The 20,487-nt window shown below is 44.6% G+C and overlaps 1 protein-coding gene across 1 annotated transcript in view; it reads left to right on the forward strand.

Moving 5' to 3' along the window:
• The first annotated feature begins 1,628 nt into the window (after positions 1-1,628).
• Positions 1,629-20,487, forward strand: part of LOC143297570 (uncharacterized) — a 363,335-nt gene continuing 344,476 nt past the window's right edge. Inside the window, exon 1 of the mRNA XM_076609950.1 lies at positions 1,629-1,736. The gene's annotated coding sequence lies outside the window, so the exon portion shown is untranslated. The remainder of the gene's footprint in view (positions 1,737-20,487) is intronic.

Consider the following 20,487-nt stretch of genomic DNA (forward strand, 5'->3'; position numbering starts at 1 on the left):
TTTTTACCCTCATTTGCCCAGTTTCCCCCAACCCTCCATTCATCCACATCTCCCACCCCTTCTAACCGATAATACTCAGATGTATTCATAAATATTTCAACAAAATGTCTTCAATCACCGATATGTGTGACGGGACATTAAACAAAAATTCCTCCTCCTCTTTTTGTGATGTGGGACACAAAGAACACATCAGTCAGCATGCAGATGATCACAATGAACAGGATGGAACATAAAGCTGGACATGATCACATCAGTACTGAGAGGACATGCAAGAAAAAAAAATGTCCAAAGACGCAAGAAATCTTTTTTTAATCAGTTCGATTCTCTCTGTGTGTGTTAGGAAGATCACCCTCCTCTTTCTGCTGCACACACTACAACTTATTCCTCAACCCCACTGTCTTTTCTTCCCTCCTTCCTGCCTTCACTTTTCCCATCGTCAGTCTGTGTCTTCTTGTTTCTTTCCTCAACGTCGCCACAGTGCAGCGCCGCATCCTCTCTCTTTTTTCTGTGTGAAAGTGTATTGCTTCACTGTCAAAAGTGAATATTTATTATGCAGAAATTTTCGAGCAACAAAGCCTTTGATGCCGTGGGTTCTTTTACCTGCACTTAGTAAATGCCACACTCAGGACCTCGGTTTATCGTCTCCGCCGAAAGACTAGCACCCAGACCTTTCAAGGCCTAGAGGTAGGGACAGGGTAAAAATCCCATTCAGAATATCGTATTCGAACCCGTGGACACATTGTTTCCAGTAGGGCACGTTACCACTGGGCCAGTGCTCCACTTCAGTTTTCCTCCTCTACTGACGCTAACATTTTCCCATATTGCTATGGAACTGATATGTCGACTTACCAGCCAGCCAACCAACCAACGAACCATACATATATACATACAGGCAGATCGCCGCTGTGCGAGTTCTGTCAGAAATCTTCCACACAGCTGACCCACCGACCAGGTTTGAAAAAAACAGAAGAGGAAAAAAAAAAAGACAGCGAGAGAGCGGGTGGTAGCAAGCTGTTTCATCCACCGGGGGAATACTTAGGGTCCAACAGAACTGAGCAAAACAGGTAACTTCGTTTCGCGGAACGCGCGCGCTTGTGTGTGTGTGTGTGTGTGTGTGTGTGTGTGTGTGTGTGTGTGTGTGTGTTTGTGCGTGTGTATTTGTGTGTGTGTGTGTGTGTGTGTGTGTGTGTGTGTGAAGTATGTGTGTGTGCATGCGTGTGTGCATGTGTGTGTGTGTGTGAAGTGTGTAGGGGTGTGTGTATGTACGTATGAATCTCTCTCTCTCTTCAAGACCACACAGCAGAGATAGCGCAGTGTGCAACGAACTCTCAAGCACCTCTGACGGCTGTCCGTGTGTGTGTGTGTGTGCGTGTGTGTGTGTGTGTGTGTGTGTGACTTAGGTGTTCACGTGATGATCTCCACCACCACACACACACACGCACACCGCTCCAAACAACCTGCCGGGAGTCTCGTGCAAAAGCTTGTTGGCCGTCGCGAGTGGTTAAGCGTTTTTTCTTCGCTCTCTCGTTCTTCATCCTTCTGTCGCTCTGCACGGGACGGTCAGGGAGATCAGAGTGGAGCAGGGTGGGTGGTGTTTTGAGGTGGTGCAGTGCTGGGGTTTCTATCGGTGGAGTGAGGGTGCAGTTGTCTGCAACGTGCACTGTCTTGTGGTGGTTTTTTTTTTTGTTTTTTGTCAGTGTGTGTGTGACGGAGTATGTTCACTGTGTGATACGCAGGTGAGTCAGTGATGGTTTGCGATTTCTTTTGTTTGTTGTGGATTTTCCACGAGTTTTTTTTATTTTATTTTATTATTATCTTTTTTTTTTTTATATCTCTCAGAATACACGTGCCTCTGTGATATCTTCTTAACTGCACGAACATGTGCTTCTTGAACTTGCATGTGAAGGAATGTGTATTTGTGTGTGTTCGTATGTTTGATCGCGCGTGTTTGATCGTGTGTGTGTGTGTGTGTGTGTGTGTGTGTGTGTGTGTGTGTGTGTGTGTGTGTTTGTACATATGTGTGTGTGTATGTGCTTATGTGTGCGTACTACAGTATGTGTAGGCGGCAGCTACTATGCACATGTGGATGTTTAGTCAAATGTATGTATTCATTGTGCCAGCGTGTGTTTGTATGTTAATGTGTGTGTGTGTGTGTGTGTGTGTGTGTGTGTGTGTGTGTGTGTGTGCCAGTGTGTGTGTGTTTGTTTATGTGTGTGTGTGTCTGTTTGTGCGTGTGTGTTTATATATGTGTATGTGTGCGTATGTGTGGAGGGCAGCTGCTATGTACATATGCACGTTAAAATGTATGTATGTATTGTGTGTGCGTGTGTTTGAGTGTTTGTGTGTGTGTGCGTGCGAGTGCGTGCGCGCGCGCGCGTGTGTGTACCGGTGTGTGTGTGTGTGTGTGTGTGTGTGTGTGTGTGTGTGTGTGTGCGTGCTGCGGCGCGCGCGTGTAGTTTGTTAGTCACATTTTGGTGTGTGTAGGCAACATCAGGTAAAAAAAAAAGTGTTCTGTAAAGCACCAAAGGCAGATTTCTGGATAGTGTGCTCTATTACTATTAGTATCCATTAATTCTGTTATCAACTTCCGCTGGCTGACTGTCTCGCCCCATGTGTGTGTGTGTGTGTGTGTGTGTGTGTGTGTGTGTGTGTGTGTGTGTGTCTGTGTGCTCGCGAGCATGTTGGTGTTTGGCTTCGTCGATTTCTTTGAAGTGTATTCTTCTAAGATGTTGTGTAAACAAGACACAAAATTTGATGAAAGGATGTATGAAAAAAAAAAAAAAATCCTTACTTATTATTGTCTGTCGTGTGTGTACACACGCGGGCAGATGTTTTATTCTACCACCACCACCACACCCCCCCCCACACCCCCGCGCCGTCACCACTTTGACTCGGTCTCTCCCCAATTCTCTCCCTCGTTGGTGAATTTGTGGTGGCGAAGGTGTCGTGTGGGGTGGGGTTGATCGCAGGTTCAGTCTCATAGGGGTTGGGGGAGGGGGGGGGGGGGGGGGGGCTTGGTGTTCAAGCTAAGGTGTTTACATGGTTTTCGTTTCGATCACTGTCATGTGTGTGTTTTGCTTTGCTTTGTTCTGTGGGAGGTGGGCGTGGTGGAGGGAGGACTAACTGGGAAGTTGGGAGTTTGATTACAGCGTGTTTTTTTTTTTTCCAATTATCTTGTTTTCCCTTTTGTTTAAGATTTGATCCTTTTGCTTTAGTCCCTATAAGGGCTAGGGCTGGATGACTCTCCCCCCCACCCCGAGTCCCCCAACGCACCCACCCCCCTTACCCCTCCAAAAAAAAAATCAAACAAGAAAACAAAAACGATAACAAGAAACACAACACCCATGAACCATGCTTACCTGTTACCTTCGTTGATAAATAATTTGTCTTGTCTTGTCTTGTCTCACTGTGTATCTGTCTCTGTATTTCTCTCAACCTCTCTGTCTGTCTCTGTCTCTCTTTGATGTTTTGTGTTTAACTTTTTTTTTTCTTCTTTTTTGTTTGTTACTGTCTACCGTGTCCGTTCCGATTTTTTTTCTTTTTCTTTCTTTTGTACGCGCGCGCGTGTGTGTGTGTGTGTGTGTGTGAATCAGAATCAGAATCAGAATCAATTTTAATACCCGAACAAGGTTTATAAGACACGCATGCAAAGTTACATTAAACCACGCACAAAAAAACAAAACAAAATAGATAAATATTGAACAAGAGATTGAATCACTCCTGCACGCTATGGCGTTTTTGACAGCAGATACTGAAAAACTTCCCAAGCAGTCTCACAAGTTTGTCTTCCAGTATTAGCTGACTGAGTTTAATAATATTGTCTTGTCTTGTCTCTTTGTATGATTGTGTGTGTGTGTCTGTGTGTCTGTGTGTGTGTGTGTGTTTGTGTGTGTGTGTATAAACGTCTTACTCTTGTGCGCGTGCGAACGTGCGTACACTTGTACCTATTTCTTTCTTCTTTTTTTTTTTTTTTTCAAATTATGCTTTTTCCTGTCCCGGCAAACCGTTCCGAAAGCATCTTACCACCCAAGCAAGCATAAATACAAAGGATACATAGGTTACCAAGGAAACCAATTAACAAACAAACCACCCCAAACAGAAAAGCGTCGGCTATTTGTTGTACGTCCGCAAACTAGAGGCGAATAATATCGAGCACAATCTTTCAACACACGCCTTTCCCTTTCTCCTGTTTACACACAAACGGTCGATTTAGTTGTTGTCTCTTTCTTCACCCAGGAAGTGGCGCTCTTTTCCTGACAATAAAAAGCTGATGAATATGTCAGTTGGCCATACACTTCGTTTGAGGATTACTACTTCTTCGTTCGTGGGCTGCAACTCCCACGTTCACTAGCATGAACACGAGTGGGCTTTTTATTTTTTATTATTTTTTTTAACGTGTATGACCGTTTTTACCCCGCCATGTAGGCAGCCATACTCCGTTTCCGTGGGTGTGCATGCTGGGTACGTTCTTGTTTCCATAACCCACCGAACGCTGACATGGATTACAGGATTTTTAACGTGCGTATTTGATCTTCTGCTTGCGTATACACACGAGGAGGGTTCGGGCACAAGCAGGTCTGCACATATGCTGACCTGGGAGATCGGAAAAATCTCCACCCTTTACCCACCAGGCGCCGTTATCGAGATTCGAACCCAGGACCCTCAGACTGAAAGCCCAACGCTCTAACCACTCGGCTATTGCGCCCGTCGAGGATTATAACGATGACGATGATGACGATGATGGTTAAGGAATGTTTTTATACATGTAACTGAAGGGCACTACACACTTTACAATGACAATAAAAAGGTAAAAACGCATATGTATGAAAACCGACATTGAATAGAACATCTCTTAATTAACATATCTAAAACACACACACTCACAGTCCCACATAATGATATCCAGGCGCGCAAGCGCGCAAACGCACACACACACACACAAAAGCCAAGACAAGTGAATTTATGCTACTAACAGAATTACAGCCCAAGGCTGGCGAAATCTGTTCACGAATGTTTCTTTTCTTGATATGCCCATGTTTGTTTTATTGTGACTTATAACCTTAACGGGTTTTTTTAAATACACTATTCTACTCTATTCGTCACATACACGCACAAACACACACACACACACACACACACACACACACACACACACACACACACACACACACACACACACAACATAAAATAAATAAAAAATAAATCCAATCCCAAACAGAAACTAATAGAGACAGACAGCCAGACAGACAGACACATGGACAAACGCACACACAGACACGCAGTCAGTCTTGCAGAATCATCATGAAAGTGAAGTGAATCTGTTGTCATGTCCACGTCAGAAGTCAATGTCCCACTGCCGCCTTTCTCGCCCACTGCTGGGGCCGTGACTTCATGTTCACTGTGTGACTGTAACACACTCATTTCTGCAACATGTTGGAAACGAGGCCTCGACACAGTGATCACCAGTGAACACAGGTCCAGCCGCTAACCGATTGTGTCACGACTTCCACGTGGATTGACAGATTCATGAATATTGTATGCCGCTGTGAGACGGGGGTGGTGGAAAACACTGATACAATCAGATAGCTGTGTGATAATGGCTGGAGAAAACCCAACCCTCTTTCCCGTTGTGTCTGTCTCTCTGTACGTCTCTCTCTCTCTCTGAATATGTCTTTGTGTGTGTGTGTGTGTGTGTGTGTGTGTGTGTGTCTGTGTGTGTCTGTGTCTGTGTCTTTGTGTGTGTGTGTGTGTGTGTGTGTGTGTGTGTGTGGCTGTGTCTTTGTATGTGTGTGTGTGTGTGTGTGTGTGTGTGTGTGTGTGTGTGTGTGAATAGAATAGAATAGAATAGAATAGATTTTATTGTCATGAAACCGTAAGGTTTATAAGACACAACTGCAATGGTAAATGAATGAACGAATGAAAAACACACAATTTATCAATCAGTTAATGCGGTAAATTGTGTGTTTGTGTGTGTGTGTGTGCGTCTGTGTCTGTGTGTCTGTGTGTGTCTGTGTCTGTGTCTTTGTGTGTGTGTGTGTGTGTGTGTGTGTGTGTGTGTGTGTGTGTGTGTGTGTGGCTGTGTCTTTGTATGTGTGTGTGTGTGTGTGTGTGTGTGTGTGTGTGTGTGTGTGTGAATAGAATAGAATAGAATAGATTTTATTGTCATGAAACCGTAAGGTTTATAAGACACAACTGCAATGGTAAATGAATGAACGAATGAAAAACACACAATTTATCAATCAGTTAATGCGGTAAATTGTGTGTGTGTGTGTGTGTGTGTGTGTGTGTGAGAGAGAGTGGCTCCAAGCCCTTTGATTAATGTTTTCCATTCGCGGTTTTAGCTGTTATATAGCAGAAGAATTACGAAGCATTCACATGATGTTCTTTGCATGCATGACACGCTGTTTGTATCTGGAACACATTCTGTACGCGCGTGGCGCACGTGTGTGTGTGTGTGTGTGTAGGTTTTTTTTTCTTTATTTTATCGTCTTTCATTCTTTAGTGATATTAAACTGAAAAAAACAAAAACAAACCCCAACCCTTTTGCGCGTATATGTGTGCGTGCGTGTGTGTGTGTGTGTGTGTGTGTGTGTGTGTGTGTGTGAGAGAGAGAGAGAGAGAGAGAGAGAGAGAGCATCTGATTGTTTTTTTAATGTCTAAGAAATGTTTCTTCGTGACTTAAGTGTTGCTTCTTTGTTATAAATGACATAACACACAAGACGCTGTTCATCATATACGTTGCCTTTGCTGTCACGTGTGTTCAGTTTTTCTCCGTTCTGGTGGGGATGGAGGCTGGAGTACCTGGAAGGTGGGGGAGGTTCTATGTGTTTTCTGTGTGTTCTGATCTTTTTTTCTCTCCTTTTATTCAGAATTTGCTTCTTCTGCTGAAGCATGCGTGGGATGGATGTAAAAAAAAAAAAAAAAAAAAGAGATGCTTATCTACTGCCCTCATTAATAAAGAACGTTTCTCGATTTTTTTTTTCTCTCCTCATTTTCTTTACAAATGTTTTGTATAGCTGTGCCTTGTAGAAAACCCAGTAGTGTCGAAATGTGTCGCTTCTTCGTCTCGCTGTGTGTTGTAATCCGTGTTCGTTATCCGCTCACAAGGTGAGGACAGTGCAGCTAGCTTTTTGTCTGCAACCCCCCCCCCCTCCTCCTCTCCTTCCCCCCTTGCCCCCCACCCACCCTCCGCGTCCCCTTATTTTTAATGCTTTTTTTTATAATATTGATTTATGAGACCACAAGTACTCTGTGTGACACCGGGGATTTTTTCTAAACAGGAACATCAGGTTCGATATTGATTCATCGAAACAACATAAAGATACTGGATGACTAGGTTACTTGTGGGACATGTTGGAAGGGCGAGGGGATGGGGGGAGGTGTGTGTGTGTGTGTGTGTGTGTGAGTGAGAGAGAGAGAGAATGATTGCGTGTGTGTGTCTGTGTCTTTGTCTGTGTGCGCACGCGCTTGCTTGTCTGTATCATGAACCGTCTTGTACGCACGCGTGCGCGTATGTATGTACTGCATACTAAGGGGAAAAAACGAAGATAAGAAGAAGAAGAAAACACGACAGCTCAGTCTGTACAGTCTGATACTGTACATACATTCCCCCCAGGAAACGTCCCTCGTTAATGCAGCGTCCAGAAACCATGTGCTGTCGATACAGTTGCTGTGGAGACCACAATGTTGGTATGGCCCGTCGGTGGTTGTCCTTTCTTGACATTTCAGGCTGGATACTTCTATCACATTGCTCACATAGTCTTTCCGCTGTGTGTGTGTGTGTGTGTGTGTGTGTGTGTGTGTGTGCGTGCGTTGTGTGTGTGTGTGTGTGTGTGTGTGTGTGTGTGTGTGCGTGCGTTGTGTGTGTTGTGTGTGTGTGAGTGTGCGTGTATGTGGTGTGTGTACGTGTTACGTGCTGTGTGTGTATGTGCGTGAGAGAGAGGGAGAGAGAGAGAGACAGACAGACAGACAGACAGCATTGCTTATATTTCTTGTTGCCGTTTTTTTTTTCTATCTCCTGTTTATTCTATCCTGTTTGTTTATCCATATGAATATATAACCCCCTTTTTTTTGCAAGTCATCAATAAAATCACCGGGAGAGATGATGAAATATTCTCTGTTCTGGACATTGCGCTCCTGTTTGGGCACGGCTGGGCTGAGTCACCTGCATCTTAAACAAAATTCATTATCGAATTTCGCTGACTGCCTTGCTTAAATATCGAAACAGGATTCAGAATAGCTGCTTAACAAACAGGACACCATGAAAAGGAAGCCAACAAGGCTGCTTGTGTGTGTGTGTGTGTGTGTGTGTGTGTGTCTGTCTGTCTGTCTGTCTGTGTCTGTGTATGTGAGGGGTGAGGGGCGTGTTTATGTATGTATGTATGTATGTATGCATGCATGTATGTATGCATCAGGTGTCCCCCCCAAAAATGAACCGATTTTTGACAGGTATTTTCTCAGTGATAGAGAAACCGAATTCATTGAAAAATTTCATACAGTAACCTTAGGGTATCATCAACAAGTCTACAAAATATCTAAATGTTCTGCTAGTATTGTCAAATTCAAAACAGCATGTAAAAAAAAATCCAATATCAGAGGAAAACTCACTTATTTCAGTTTATGCTCATTGTGGCCTCCATCTTCCTCCACGACTAAACGAAGCCGTTTCTTCCAAGCAGAAATGCTTTTACGTATTTCTTCCACCGATATCTCCTCCCATGACATAATTATCCTGTCCTTTAACGCCTGCTTAGTCAGTCAATTTGTCTCTCACTCCCTGGTAAACTTTATCCTTCAGAGAGTCCCATACGGCATAATCCATTGGGTTACAGTCAGGACTTTGCGGAGGCCATTCATCCTTCTTGATGAATTCTGGTGCAGCCTCCTCCAGATGGGTCTGGGTTACCCTACTTGTGTTTGAAGGAGCCCCATCTTGATGAAACACGTAATTGTTTCCAGGATATAAATGCCTGGAGAAGATTGTCATCCAATAACTGAATGTCGCTTTCACTATTAACCTTGGCTCTATCAGTGTCAATAAAATGAATGTTTGTTTTTCCTTTCCAGGATACTCCAGCTGAAACCATTATTTTTTTTTTTAATCTGGAAATCTCATGATAGAGGCGAGATGGCTGAATTTCTCGTTTCCGTTTCCCATAAACGCGATCGTTTTGGCGATTTTTAGCAATTTCTAACGTAAAGTCTTTCTCGTCTGTGGAAATTATCCTTTTCACATCAGTGGCCGAGAGGCGGTCATTCAAGTTACGGCAGCGAGTTTTTCTTTTCCCTCTAACATTTTGGTCCCTCCTTGATACCCGTATCCTCTTGAAGGGCTTCAGCTCCAGTTCTTTCGCCATTCTTTTCACAGAAGACTTGCTCACTTGTAAATCGCTTGCAACTTCTTTAAGAGATTTGTGGGTCTCTGGGTTCTCCTCCTGGGATTGAATCAGTTCCTCAACACGGTCCTTGTTCTCCTCCGAACATGCAGTCTTGGGTCTCCCACTGCCAATTTTACGTGCTACTGAGTGCGTATTTTAGCGAAAAGTCTGTTTTCAGTGACGTGACTCCACCCCTTGCCTGGAAATTCCTTTACGATCCTTCTTCCACCCCAGCCTTTCTCCTTGAAACAGTTTTCAATGGTAACCTTATCACTTTCACTCAAAGGCATGGTTGATCCTTCCAAACTGAAACTTTGGACACAACTGATTTTGGATTAAAAAAAAAAAAAAAAAAAAAAAAAAAAAAAAAATCAATCAATAGATTTGACACCCAGACAGGTTATTTTTAGACTGACACTGATTGACAGATGCCGACGCATGGTAACTGGCTTGAACATGATGAAGGTCACATTGCACAGCTCTGATATTGGATTTTTTGACATGCTGTTTTGAATTTGACAATACTCGCATAATTTGCGTCCGAACTTTTAGGTATTTTGCAGACTTGTTGATGGTACCCTAAGTTACTGTGTGAAAATTGTCAATGAATTCGGTTTCTCTATCACTAAGAAAATACTTACCAAAAAGCGGTTCATTTTGGGGGGACACCCGATATGTATGTGTTTGAATGTATGTATATATTTAGCTCCACGTACAGTGGACCAAACAAGGCATTGCAGTGCATTAACACATATTGCAGTGCATTGATCTTTGAGGTCAGGTAACACAAAGGAATGGTTTTAGTGCTGTGTAGAGTGCTCGGCTTCAACAGAAGTCGCACATAGTCTGGTATTACTGGCACACTCTGAGGCTCTCAAACAATACTTCGGTTCTACCATTTCTGGTAGAGAAAAACAGTCCCAAGATCAGCGCTCTTTCTCCCGTCGTGGCCCAGTGGTGTGGAACAAACTGCCTTTCTCTCTCTCTCTGTCTCTGTCTGTGTGTGTGTGTGTGTGTGTGTGTGTGTGTGTGTGAGAGAGAGAGAGGGGGGTATGGTGAGTGTTTGGGTGGGTGGGTGGGGAGAGTATGTTTGCATGTTTCTGTGTACACATGCTTGTTCGTACATGTTGTGCTGGGTGCATGTATGTTTATTCATATATTGACATCAGTTTACAGCTGGGCCAACAGCAAAGTGAGAGCTGTATGATTAATGGTTTCTCCATTACAATGGGAAGTCATTTACAGCTTAGTCTTTTGTGAAGGACTATGACTCTCAAAACTTGGAGGCAGGATTGCACTGGCTCTTAGTGCTGCAGCCTTGGGGGGTAGTTGGTCTTTGGGAACCATCCCAACGCTGACTGCCCTAAAACCCTCTTGGCCGAGAGAGTGGGGATGTAACTTGGGCAAGACACTCTCCACTATAATCAAATTCTAGCCCAGATAGTTGGGACAGCAGCTGCATCCTCTGCTGTTCTGATGGTCCTAGTCGGACACGACTATCATACTGTCCATTGTAAATGCCGGGAGCTCCATGTTTGGGAGATGTGGGTGTGGATCAGCTTCTTCACTCCAATGGAGTGAGCGTGCGGCTTGGAAGCAAGGGTTACATGTATGATTCAGGTAAAGACCGGACATTTTTATATCCCTCTCTCTGCTAAACCATTGTCTGGTGGTCTGGTTAATAGTCTTTCGTATAAAACGATAAACTGGGGCTCTGTATGCAGCAGCCGGAATGCACGTGTCACACGTATAAGAACCCACGACGGGAAGTTTTCGCTGGCAAATTCATGTTGAACACAGACGAAGAAGGAGAAAAAAACAACAACACTATGATAAATATGCACGTACAGAGTAAAAACAACAACAACAACAACAAAAACAACCCAAACAATTCCACTTTGATAGATAAACAAGTATAACGCACAGACAAAAACAAGACAAAGCCAAACAAATGAACAATGGCTAGCGTCATGTTATGGCGACACCCTCTCCGACGGAAGAGCGGCCTGAATATGTGACACGCTGAGAGAAGAGAAATCTATTGTTGAGTGAAAACCACCCGAGGTAGGAAGTCCTGAAATGGGAGCTGGCCCTGACACGTGACACCGCCCACAGCAACCCCTCGGGTGGCACAATAAAACCGCCATCCTTCCCCACCTCCCACCCCAACCAGTACCCCCCCCCACACACACACACACCCGCCCCCTTTCTACCACGCCTCGATACTAAAAGTCCAACTGGTCTCACAGTGAAAGTGGACACACACTTCGCTCTGTTATTGTTATTAGTCGCCAGATGAAGACAGATGGAAAGGGGGATGGGGAGTGGATTGTTCAGACACACTGTGCCTGCCCCCCCTCCCACCCCTCCCTCATGGACCACTACTGTACCCTTTACCAGCAGCAGGGGGAGACAACCTGGCGGCACAATCCTGTGATAGGAAAGATGTCTGTAGTGACAGCCCGGGGAATGTCTGTTACGAGTTGCCTCCCCCCTCCCTCCCCCATCCCGTGGCTATCCTGGGGGCTTTTGTCCTCAGAGAACTGGGTTGGCTGCAAAAGTCCTGGGGGGGGGGAAGAATAGAAGGGAGGGGGCGTGTCAATGGGGAAATTGGTGTCTGTGGGTGTCCTTCCCGCGGTATGGTGACGACGTGACTGGGTCAGTAGTGGCAACATGTCTGGTTCATCACACACACACACACAGCACTTGACACACGGCCACCTCTAGCACGTTATTTGGGGGTACGTTCTGATCCGGGGAGTGTTTGGTTCTGTTCCATTCGTTGCAGGAGTGGTAACAGCTTGTCGTAATTTGTTCTGGTGTGGATTGAATAAATGTAACGGTGTTGGTAGTAGTGCATTGTATTGTCAGGTATTGTGTTGTACTATATTGCATTGTGATGTCTTGAATTGTGTTGTACTATATTGCATTGTGTTGTCTTGTATTGTGTTGTACTATATTGCATTGTGTTGTCTTGTATTGTGTTGTACTATATTGCATTGTGTTGTCTTGTATAGTGTTATACTATATTGTATTGTATTCTCTTGTATTGTGTTGTACTATATTGCATTGTGTTGTAATACGGGTGATACCGTCTACAGGTTCTTTTACGTGTGCTAAGAGCATGCTGCGCACCGTTTATCGTCTTATCCGAATGACTAGTGCCCACTCAGGCTGTTGAGGAAGGGAGGTTGAAAACTCCCGGTTGGAATAGAAGACTGGGACCCACGCACATTCGCTTTCTAGTCTGGCGCATTGCCCCTAGGTCACTGTAGTTGTCGTAGCAGCAGCCACAGCGGAAAGAGCAGAGGCAGCAGCAGCAGTAGTAGTGTAGTGTAGTAGTAGTAGTAGTAGTAGTAGTAGCACCAGTAGTGGATGTAGTAGTAGTTGTGGTAGCAGCAGCAGTAGTAGTAGTAAACTGCTCGTTATTAATATCGTAACTACTACCAACTTCATCTTCACCAGTCACCTTTATCGCCATCTCCCTCATCAGCAATATCAACAACATATCATCGTTATGAGCAAAGGTCACTCACTCACAATTCTGAACACATCCAATGTTAATTGGTGTCAGCATTTGAAACCCACTGATTGAGGTTAAACTTGAAGGTTATAGGTTCTGTCCCTATCATCATCATCATCATCATTATCATTATCATCATCACCTTCTTCTTCTTCTTCTTCTGCTGCTGCTGCTGTTTCTTTTGGATTTCAGGCGGTTACTGAAAATTAGCATTGGACATAACAGAGAAGAGTGAGGTTTGTGTCGACAGTCAGCCCTGTGCTTGCAGGAGACGTGAGGGATACTTCCAGCAGTGTCTCTCTCACACACACCAGCCAGGGGTGGTCCGTTCCCTGTGACAGCTGGGGTGTGACCACAGCATTGTGTGGGAACAGAGGTCCACATCAACGATCTTTATGGAGTGTTTAGCATGCCATTTACCACTTATTGTATTGTATCGTGTTACTGTTTTGTTACAGCACATTTCTCAGTGTGGACTTCGTGCTCTTCCCCCCCCCGCTAGGAACATCGTGTCACCACAGTACAGCGCCACCTTTTCTCATGTGTGAAGTGTGTTTGTTTCACTGACCAAAAGTGGATTTATCTGCCAGGTGCAACCCCATTTTTTTGCCCGTGGATTCTTGTTCGTGCGCTACGTGCCTGCTGCACGCGGGCCCTGGGTGTATCACCTCACCAGGAAGAGCAGCCTCTGTTGTCGACAGATGAAACAATGTTCAGAATTTTGTAGTGAAAATTACTGTAAAGGGTAAAAAAAAAAAAAAATCCTTTCATGTGCTGAGATATGAAATAGTGATAGAAGCAACAGCAGCAAAAAACAAAAACGATCCTGTAGTGTTTTTGTTTAATCAAAGCGAAACCGTATGTGGCCAAGCAGTGTGAATTGTAGGGCGCAGCAGGCAGTGCAGGGGGAGGGAGGAGGTAAGGGTGCTGAACGGGAACAAACACGTTTTTTTTTCTGGATCATTATGATTTATTTGGATTGCCATACTCTCTATCATGTCATCATTCTGTGAATAATTAAAAGAAATAATTCGAAGTCATTCGATTTTATGTGAAAAACACAGTTATATACATCCGTGTCAACCAGTCATCAGAAAACCAGAAAAAAATCACATGAAATGGGGGGGAAAAACTAACAAAAGAAAAAAAGAACAGAAAACAAAGAACAAGGATTTGATAGACAAACGCACGCGCGCTTGCGCAGAGTGAGTGAGAGAGAGAGAGAGAGCAAAAAGTACATCGAAAAGTACCTGGTATAATGAGCTTGTTCAGAAAATAATTGTGCAGCATAACCTAAAGATGCATCAGATACATAATATATGATTTTTTTATCACGATGAACATAACTCGTATTTCTTTTTTCTTCCATGGTTCGCTTGGAATTTTTAGGGTTTTGAATGGAAACACATTTGAACGACTTGCCACCTGTAGAGCTTGTACTCGGAACAGGACTCCTCCCACCCCAGCCACGCCAGTCTATTTACATAATGTTGACACGTGCTGTTGTTATCGGGTGCATCTTGCTGTTTCCTGTTTGCTGAAGGAAGAATTCTTCGGGGTTAGCGCTGGTTCACTTGATCCTCCCGTCTCTGTCTCTCGTTCTCTCTCCTCTGTCTCCCGTCCCCCTCTCTTTCCACCTCCTCCTCTCCCCCCCGCCCCCATCCATCTTTCTCTCTCTCTTCTATCTACCCTCTCTCCCCCCATCTCTCTTACTCTCTCTCTCCTCACCCCCTCCCTCTCTTTCTCTTCCTCCTCACTCTCTCTCTCTCCTCACCCCTCCCTCTCTTTCTCTCCCTCCTCTCTCTCTCTCAACGTTGTTAATGTTGTTATCAGGAGGAAGATCTGCACTTGGTCCTCCATGGACATATCATGTTTCGTTTTTTTTTTTTTTTTTTAAATTTTATTTATTTATTTATTTTTTACGAAACGGAGATGAGGTGACAGCAGATCCCATGCCTCACCCACTGGCTGAACAGTCAGGAAGCGCTGTGGCAGAATCGGTGAAGCGTTGGACGTGGGTCTTATCCGGTGTTCACCAGTGATCAGAGTTCGAGGCCCTGTTTCGGCATGGTGTTGTGTCCTTGGTAAAGGCACTGTACAGTGCAGTGTTCCTCACTCCACCCAGGTGTGTGAATGCTATGGGTCGCGGAACGTTCAAGCGGCGGGACAGGATTTGGGTCCGCTTTCCTTAAAGCCTGAACCGGACTATAAATGGCGGGCGATTTGAATCAAGCCAGTTTCTCACCAGAGTCTGACACTGTGACGTCGGTGAAGGTTTATTCAAAATAAAAGCCTAATAAAGCTACGGTTTGGCTTCATTTATGGCAGAGAGCGAGATTTGCCTAGCAGCTTCCAATCTAGACCTGAATTGACTTTGGAAAGTACAAAATGTGTCAGCTACACGTAATACAAAATTTGAATGCAGAGAAAAGGGGCGGAGCTAGAGCCGTTTGTGTTTGCGCTAGACGTGTCTGTCAGATAAAAATAGCACCAGCACGTGGTACTGTCCGGTGAGAATTGGAAAGCATGCAGACAGCCCCTCGACGTTGGCAACCGTAAACGACCACATTGTTTGTAAAACATGCAAACGGAGAGAAATATGACGATCTACTAACCTACCGGACACGTGCTCGCGCTTTTTATAGATAAACTCCGCCCCTTTCCCTTTTATGGATAGGCTCTAGTGCGCATGCGCAACCGAAACCTTGCTCTCGGGAGTTAAGACTTTAACCGTTTCCTGGACACAGTGTACATGGACGGGATCTTTTAGCTCTTGTCTGTTTTAACTGTTATGATTTTTTTTTTTAACAGTTCGGATTATTTGAGATCCCACTTTAAAAACCTTTTATGGTGCTCTGGAATATGGGACATTTTGCTGTGCTTGATCTGATAATGAGGATGATTTGCAATGGTGATACAGATGGATGTCGTTATTTATATAGTGCCTTTCCTCGACCACGGTCCGAGCGCTTAAGAAACACGGGGTCATTTGCACAACAGGCGTCCTGTCTGGGCAGAGCAGACTGAGAGATGCCTTTGGGCGCTCATTATTTGTTTCCCGTGTCACTCAAGTCAGGTTTCAGTCACCCCCACACAGACAGACACACACCCACACTCTCTCAGTCACTCACTAACTCACTCACTCACTCAGAGACATGTGACAGTTTACATGTATGACAGTGTCTTTATACCCCGTCATGCAGGCAGCCATACTTTTCATGTTTTTCGGGGGTGGGGTTGTTTTCGTAACCTACCGAACGCTAGAAATTAACAAATAATGAGGCCAGGAGATGAAATGATTAACAAATAGTAAATAGTGGTAACTCTTTCCATTACACAAGGTACACAACTTCAAGTCAGTGCTGCTTACGCCACCGATTCAGCTAGCACACAGGTAAATAAAAGCTACATTGGAACAAACCCAGACACTTCTTCAAAAAAGGAAGTGCCGGGCCTGTCCTTATACCGATCATTTGACATGTGCACACAGTAGCAAAGGCAGAAGAAATGTGCAAACAAAAATTAGCTTTTATTCAAGACTGGCATATCCTCTTTAATCCTGAACAAGCCACACAGAACACATGGACAATACAGAACAAACACATGGTTGCCTCGGTGTGAGAGAGAGGTGTGTAGGCGGAGAAAAAAACAAACAACTACGATAGAATACTCTCATACAGGGACGCAGTCGTAGTGGAAGCAATAGGTACAGAAAGAGGAAAGTAACAGAAAAAAAGAAAGAACGTTCATAATTCGGCAAGGAAAAATGAAAACAACCCCCACCCCTGTGGAATCCTAAAAGGTGACACATTTTTTGTGGCAGCACTAGCAAAGAACATATTGGAAGAAACGACAGAAAAAGAAAGAAAAAAGAACAGGAAAACTAACACACACGCGCGCACGCGCAGACACAGACACACACACACACACAAACCGAAAAATGCAGCAGCGCCTCAACCACAAGTGATGTTATTTTATCTCAGCCAAACAGAATGTGTCACAGCAGGACCTGTGAATTCAATACAGAGTATCATCGCTTGGCGCGAGGCGTTGGATGAGTAGGGTTCATATTTGAATGACTTGCCATCCTCTGGAGCACTCGGATACAAAGATGCTTTTTCATCTCTAGAAAAAAAAGAAAAAAAAGTGTTGACACTTTTCCTGAAACAAACAAACAAACGTAGCATGAAGAAAAGTCATTTCATCCACAGAACAACACATAGTTTGCTCATTCAATAAAAACATACATTCATAAATAAACAATTAACACAGCACAAACTTCTTCAGCACATTCTATGTACGCCCATCCAAATCGAGCAAATTCCCCATAAATAAAAACGATGACAATTATGAAAATAATAATAATGATAATGATAATAAAGGAAAGAAACTGATTATATAATCAATTAATAAAATGCAGTTCGCATATCACTAATAAAATGTGTGATTAAATAATCACATATTACTAAGGTTGCCTATTAGTGCACATACATCTAAGACATAAGGTAAAGCACACTGAAGTAAAAATATCATCGAAAAAAAAAAAAAAAATGACCACCATAGACACACAAAACATTCTAATTACATAATGTTAAAATGTTGTGTCGGGTGTTGTTCGTGCATCATGCTGTTTCCTATTAGCTGAAGATTTTCCCGGGGGTTGCGCTGGTTCTGTTGTTACCGACTTGATCTGCCTTTTCCTTTTTCTCTTTCTCTTCTGCACACACACACACACACACACACACACACACACACACACACACACACACACACCACACACACACACACACACACACACGCACGCACACACACACACACACACACACACACACACACACACACACACACACACACACACACACACACACACACATCCTCCCTCTCTCTCTTTATCTGTCTTGCCTATCTGTCTGTCTATGTTGGTCTGGCTTCTCCCGTCTATCTGTCACTCTGCCTTAATGTCTGTCAGTCTCTGTCTCTGCCTTGAATGTCTGTCAGTCTCTGTCTCTGCCCTGAATGTCTGTCAGTCTCTGTCTCTGCCTTGAATGTCTGTCAGTCTCTGCCTTAATGTCTGTCAGTCTCTGTCTCTGCCTTAATGTCTGTCAGTCTCTGTCTCTGCCTTGAATGTCTGTCAGTCTCTGTCTCTGCCTTGAATGTCTGTCAGTCTATGTCTCTGCCTTGATGTCTGTCAGTCTCTGTCTCTGCCCTGAATGTCTGTCAGTCTCTGTCTCTGCCTTGAATGTCTGTCAGTCTCTGCCCTGAATGTCTGTCAGTCTCTGTCTCTGCCTTGAATGTCTGTCAGTCTGTCTCTGCCTTGATGTCTGTCAGTCTCTGCCTTGATGTCTGTCAGTCTCTGTCTCTGCCTTGATGTCTGTCAGTCTCTGCCTTGATGTCTGTCAGTCTCTGTCTCTGCCTTGATGTCTGTCAGTCTCTGCCTTAATGTCTGTCAGTCTCTGCCTTGATGTCTGTCAGTCTCTGTCTCTGCCTTAATGTCTGTCAGTCTCTGCCTTAATGTCTGTCAGTCTCTGTCTCTGCCTTAATGTCTGTCAGTCTCTGTCTCTGCCTTGATGTCTGTCAGTCTCTGCCTTGATGTCTGTCAGTCTCTGTCTCTGCCTTGATGTCTGTCAGTCTCTGCCTTAATGTCTGTCAGTCTCTGTCTCTGCCTTAATGTCTGTCAGTCTCTGTCTCTGCCTTGATGTCTGTCAGTCTCTGCCTTAATGTCTGTCAGTCTCTGTCTCTGCCTTAATGTCTGTCAGTCTCTGTCTCTGCCTTGAATGTCTGTCAGTCTCTGTCTCTGCCTTAATGTCTGTCAGTCTCTGTCTCTGCCTTAATGTCTGTCAGTCTCTGCCCTGAATGTCTGTCAGTCTCTGTCTCTGCCTTAATGTCTGTCAGTCTCTGTCTCTGCCTTGAATGTCTGTCAGTCTCTGTCTCTGCCTTGAATGTCTGTCAGTCTCTGTCTCTGCCTTAATGTCTGTCAGTCTCTGCCCTGAATGTCTGTCAGTCTCTGTCTCTGCCTTGAATGTCTGTCAGTCTCTGCCTTAATGTCTGTCAGGCTCTGTCTCTGCCTTGAATGTCTGTCAGTCTCTGCCTTAATGTCTGTCAGTCTCTGCCTTGATGTCTGTCAGTCTCTGTCTCTGCCTTGATGTCTGTCAGTCTCTGCCTTAATGTCTGTCAGTCTCTGTCTCTGCCTTGATGTCTGTCAGTCTCTGTCTCTGCCTTGAATGTCTGTCAGTCTCTGTCTCTGCCTTGATGTCTGTCAGTCTCTGTCTCTGCCTTAATGTCTGTCAGTCTCTGTCTCTGCCTTGATGTCTGTCAGTCTCTGCCTTAATGTCTGTCAGTCTCTGTCTCTGCCTTGATGTCTGTCAGTCTCTGCCTTAATGTCTGTCAGTCTCTGTCTCTGCCTTAATGTCTGTCAGTCTCTGTCTCTGCCTTAATGTCTGTCAGTCTCTGCCTTAATGTCTGTCAGTCTCTGTCTCTGCCTTAATGTCTGTCAGTCTCTGTCTCTGCCTTAATGTCTGTCAGTCTCTGTCTCTGCCTTGAATGTCTGTCAGTCTCTGTCTCTGCCTTGATGTCTGTCAGTCTCTGCCCTGAATGTCTGTCAGTCTCTGTCTCTGCCTTAATGTCTGTCAGTCTCTGTCTCTGCCTTGAATGTCTGTCAGTCTCTGTCTCTGCCTTGAATGTCTGTCAGTCTCTGCCCTGAATGTCTGTCAGTCTCTGTCTCTGCCCTGAATGTCTGTCAGTCTCTGTCTCTGCCCTGAATGTCTGTTAGTCTCTGTCTCTGCCTTAATGTCTGTCAGTCTCTGCCCTGAATGTCTGTCAGTCTCTGTCTCTGCCTTGAATGTCTGTCAGTCTCTGCCCTGAATGTCTGTTAGTCTCTGTCTCTGCCTTAATGTCTGTCAGTCTCTGTCTCTGCCCTGAATGTCTGTCAGTCTCTGTCTCTGCCTTAATGTCTGCCAGTCTCTGCCTTAATGTCTGCCAGTCTCTGCCTTAATGTCTGTCAGTCTCTGCCTTAATGTCTGCCAGTCTCTGCCTTGATGTCTGTCAGTCTCTGTCTCTGCCCTGAATGTCCGTCAGTCTCTGTCTCTGTCTTAATGTCTGTCAGTCTCTGTCTCTGCCTTAATGTCTGTCAGTCTCTGTCTCTGCCCTGAATGTCTGTCAGTCTCTGTCTCTGCCTTAATGTCTGTCAGTCTCTGTCTCTGCCCTGAATGTCTGTCAGTCTCTGTCTCTGCCTTAATGTCTGTCAGTCTCTGCCTTAATGTCTGTCAGTCTCTGCCTTAATGTCTGCCAGTCTCTGCCTTAATGTCTGTCAGTCTCTGCCTTAATGTCTGTCAGTCTCTGCCTTAATGTCTGCCAGTCTCTGCCTTAATGTCTGTCAGTCTCTGTCTCTGCCCTGAATGTCTGTCAGTCTCTGTCTCTGCCTTAATGTCTGTCAGTCTCTGTCTCTGCCTTAATGTCTGTCAGTCTCTGTCTCTGCCCTGAATGTCTGTCAGTCTCTGTCTCTGCTTGTCAGTCTCTGCCTTAATGTCTGCCAGTCTCTGCCTTGATGTCTGTCAGTCTCTGCCTTGATGTCTGTCAGTCTCTGCCTTG

Source organism: Babylonia areolata, chromosome 23 (assembly GCF_041734735.1).
Source record: "Babylonia areolata isolate BAREFJ2019XMU chromosome 23, ASM4173473v1, whole genome shotgun sequence".
Lineage (NCBI taxonomy): Eukaryota > Metazoa > Mollusca > Gastropoda > Neogastropoda > Buccinidae > Babylonia > Babylonia areolata.